A 5,116-nucleotide genomic window follows, 5' to 3' on the forward strand; every position below is an offset into this window, starting at 1 on the left:
TATACAAGCAGAACACTTGTTACCGACAATCAGCGTAACTTGCAGAAAGGCTAGTATTTATACTACGCTTATTAACAACTGGAACATTTTGGTCCGTAAGTGGCTCGCATTTCAGTAGCTGCTACATCTCGGATAGTTCCTGATACCTGCAGTGACATGTGTGAAACACATCACGAATTTTATTGAAGCATGGACTGGAAAGACAGTGTCAATAAAATATGATTAATGAAATATGAAATATGCTTACAACTTGTCACATAGTCTACTTGATAAAATCTGGTGCATACTTTTTTCAGTGGAGACAGGGTAATCACAGGAGAAAGAATTTTAATTATTCGGTTATTACATCTAAAGCCTCTAAAATAAAGGTGGTCTATCTGCCATGTAAACACAAGTATCACGAACGTAACCATCAGAATGACCAGGTCGTTCGTATATTTTAATTTTAATCATCATAGTAAATACATATTGGTACTTCTTTACTTCTAAGGAAATTTATCGTACTGCATTTTTAATAACACGAAGTACAAATTTTAGCGTATTCACTCGGTTACCGCCTGAGGGAAACATCTAATGAAATTTAAGGTTATCGTCTATTTCGTGTCGCCAGTGGGACCTCTGAATGCCTCGGCAGTTTTCTAACAGTCACATTTATTTTTCGTTGGCACTTATACTGCAGATCTCTTGGACCCCTCAAGCACCTATTAAATCAGTACTTTTTTATTCAGACCAGTTCATCGCTAACGCGACTCATGTCAACAACAAAAGCAGGTGTCAGCTAAAATAGCAGTCCAGCACTCTCTGTGCTGCTAATCTCGAAGCGGAGAGGGCGCTGACTTTCTTTGCTGTTTCGCTGGAAAACCAGCAACCAGCCGAACACGCGCGAGCACCAGCGAATGCGAACCGCACGCTGTTTGCCTATGCTCGCCTTTCTTTTATGCCAGAGACTATTCGCGTTAATTCTATTGTGTTCTCTTCGGTGTAAACCAGTCTTTATGGCATTACAAATTCAGAATCAAAAACATAGATCATATATTTGAATGTCGCCATGGTGACTAAGAGTTAATACTGTGACTGTAACGGATAAATTGTTTTGCTACAAGTCACATTAAGTATTTATCTTTCTTTTTAATATGTACCTACTCCTTTCGAGTACGCTTTACTCACGAACAATGGTATTACACTGGATGCTTATGAACTTAAAAGTTACTGAAATAATCTAAAATTAGCTATTTGATAAGTTATAAGCAAACTCTAGCTCAATCTTGATGCAGTCTCTGAAACACGTTAACTTGAACACTATGTAGAGTAAAGAGGCTGCGAACGCTTTTCAATTGCAAGAGAGAAGCGATTCGCTCTATTGAGCGCATCGCTTCTCTCTGGATTAACTTATTATGAAAGGACACTCTGGTGCTAGATCTCCTTTTGAGAAGACATGCAGTCTGAATCTAATCTCATGCATCGTTGAAAGTCAACCAACTTGTTAAATTTGGAATTCAGAAAGTTTAATGATTCACTAAAGCCGAAATAAGATAGATAAAACGAGATTCGTTGTTGCATGAGAAGAATATCCGAAAATACATCATTTCTTGATGCGAAAAGGTAACTTCAAATTTTATTTCAAGTGATACAGTCTATATGAATTCTGACAGTTTTCTCATCGGAACAGACCTTGGAACGGAAGAACTTCGGTAAAAATCCAAGAGCCTGCTCACGGTCAGAACTTTTCTAGAAGAATTTTTTCCCTCTTTTTTTTTTTTTTTATAGGACGAGTAATGCTTACCAGAAACCAGTCTAGAATCTTGTCATTGCATGGATGATTTCCGAACCGGGTATCACGAGTAGTCTAATCTACTCCTGAGTTGTTCCCTTCGACGAACGTAGCGGCGAGACGTCGCACAGCAGAAGACTCATTTCGCCGAGCTGCAGAAATCTTGAGAGGAACTCCCAAGACCAGAAAAGAGAGGCTCTTAATAAGCACACTGCTATAGTACATGTAGCAAGCACTACAAACAGACAGTTTTAATCCTCGGTGAATGGTTAGCACATTATCTGTGATAGTGCAACATTAACTGAATCCAACAAAATTCAGATTTCTACATTTTAACTGTCAATCTATTTAGAGAAGGCATATAATTTAGATGTGGAATTTCAATTGTTGTCTATGTATTCTATTATTATACGTCATATGTTGCATTTTTACACATGTGTTGTGTTTTGTTACATTTACTTGTGGGTGGAATCGGTCAGCAGTGATTGCAATGCGGCGAAGGTTCTTCACAGAGATCATTTCATCGATGAAGACTTCGAACAGGCAAGCACAGTTAACATTTTCACCTACAGAACTCCGGTGGCAATTCAGTAGAGTAACTTCTAATTTTAGCGGTAGTCAGATGTATGACTTTCAGAGAGTATTTAGTGAAGCACTAGTCTGTGTCTTGTGTTAATTTCTTCATGAATTTTTGGTGTTAGATTAAGAGTGAATTCTTACCTAAGAGACATTACTAGGCTGGATTAACATTTTAGAACCCGAGCAATATTTGACATGCAGCTTAAACAACAATCCAACATGCGACTCATAACTTATAAGTCAAGTGTAGAAGAGGCCACAGCATCTACGCAAGCAGTCATATACCCGCCTGAGGAAATATTAAATCATCTACGACTTTTATCATTTCAACAGAAATAAACGTCTACAAAAATGGATATTGTATCTACAATATCGCAAAAACAATATGAATGTCACTTTCCTACCCTCCCCACCCTCAGTTTCTCCTCAAGAAGCGATTTCATTAAGATTTTATTAAACATGGTTTTTAAGTTATTACATATTTAATTTTAAATCATTTCCGCAACTTACTTTTTCATCTTCTTCTGAACATTCCTTTTTTGGCCAGCTGTGGCCTGTTACTGCTCCAATCTTTTTCTTCGGCCTACCAGGGTCTTTTTTCCAGTAAGTTTAAAGTTCTTTATCTGACGTGGTAGTCTCTCTGGATACATTCTTTGTAAATATTCATTCTATTTATTTTTGTTTTCGTTCAGTTTTTCTTTCAAATTCCAAGTTTTCAACCCCTTTTCTAATATCTTCCTTTCGTACTTTATCTATTGCGTTACATCATTTCACGATCCTAAGAAAAATCATTTCTACTTGTATTTCTTTCTCTTCTCTTTTGTTCGTGCTCACGATACAATTTCATATAACAGGATTGGCAGGAAGTCTGTTTTAAAAACTTCGGCGGTGTTTCTTTCCATGTTTTACGCTTTAAATTTTTATTAATTGTTCCTCAAACACTTCCAAACCTTTTCAACGTAATCTGCATATCTTCTTCGTATTCACAGAATATTTTACATTCTAGAGAGTTGAAATATTTAACTGTTCAATTGTTTTTTTCATTAACTACTCTGTTAGTTCTTACAGAATATTAAAAAGAAACTGCCACTGTCTTACGTTTAGTAGAAGACATTTTCATATTAGATATATTATTTAGTATATAAATTCGTTTTCGTAAATTATCTTCTCTTGAAAATGTCGCTGTAAGATCATTAGCAAATAGGAGTGATTTTAACTCTACCGAATTGTTTAGTTGTACTTCAGTCTTCATTCTTACTTATGTTTCCTTATGCAAATTTTTAATAGCTGAAATAAGTTGCAAAGGGTAACCTCTGTGTTCCATCATTCTCCAGAACTTTTCTCTAACCACATCACAAAAAGCTTTCCCTAAATCTCTTTGCAACAAGCTGTCGTAAAATAGCAATTGCATTATTCATTCATCGTGTCCTTCTCAGTACGACTAGTTTTCCACTTGCAAACATTCTGCAACTGTCTTCAGTGCTGTGCTTTAAAATCTTCCATAATGTTTGTATGCTGTGTGATTTAGGCTTATCCCTGTGTAATTTTCTCATATATTTTTTCTCCTTTCTTATATATTTGTATTACTTTCGTTTTTTATCCAATTTTATGTTACGTCGTTTTGATTTCAGTGCATGTTAAGCAAACGTAACAATTTCAGTTGTAGTGATAATACTCCATATTTAATCAACTCTACATTAATTCCATCTAAACTTTCTGCTTTTAGATTTTTTGTGGTTTCAAAAGCTGCAGTGTATTCTTATATTTTTATGCGAAATAGGCCTTTTACTTCTATTTATGGATCATTTTCCTTCTTCTCTTCTATGTTAGCATAGGTATTTATAGTATTTAACCCACTCTTCTTTTGTGATATTGTCATATTGGAGATTCAAGCTCAGTTCAAGGACTTGCTGAAAATAATAGTGAACTGAAGATGAGCCCTCTCTTTTGCAAGTACTTAAAGTGTTATTTTAACTCCCAAACATGTTTCATCACAGTTGTGGCACTTCCAGTGAGCCCTTTCTTTCCTTTTCCTGAAATATATACATGCAGATAATGGTTATATTTGGAAATATGGTACATCGGATTTGTCATTATTTATAAGTTAGATATGTATTTTACCTTTTATCTTATATTGTGTGCGTGACCTGTGATTACCAGTAGAAATCAGCCACAGGTCTAAGTTGGTACACCATATCACCTGCAAACATGAGACATGTTATCATATCGTCTGCAATGAATTTTGGTTTATAATACAACCTGTGAAACGTTTGTTGAGTTAAAAATCGTGGCATATGCCCATTTTTGCCCTTACCTTTGCAATATCTGGCTAGTCCTGAACTGTGACAGGTTTGTTTTTGTGAGGCAAATGTGGTTTTTTTTGTTCTGATCGACGGATATCGATAAAAATTAGATTTACTTTTATTATGCGCATGTTTGCTGTTTTGTTTTGGTTTGACGTCCGCGAACTTTGAAACTGTTCCTTTGGTTTTTGTCCAGCGCGCGCCCATGTGTGTCACTGTGTATGTGTTTCCGCGTGTGTTTTTGTGTGAGTGTTTAGAGTGCTGAGTGCTGTTTTGTTGGGTCATTGATATTTTTTTGCCTTGGGTGATAGATTTCTGGATGTGGTAATGTTCTTCTATTGTTAAAAAATGGTACAGATGATAACTGTGTTTTAGGATTTGAAGGCATGGTTCTGTGCCACTTAGGTGACGGTTGTTTTTAATGAAGTGGTCTGCAAATGTGCTATATGTGCTGTCACTTTGC

The sequence above is a fragment of the Schistocerca piceifrons genome, chromosome 7, assembly GCF_021461385.2.
Source record: "Schistocerca piceifrons isolate TAMUIC-IGC-003096 chromosome 7, iqSchPice1.1, whole genome shotgun sequence".
Classification (NCBI taxonomy): Eukaryota; Metazoa; Arthropoda; class Insecta; order Orthoptera; family Acrididae; genus Schistocerca; species Schistocerca piceifrons.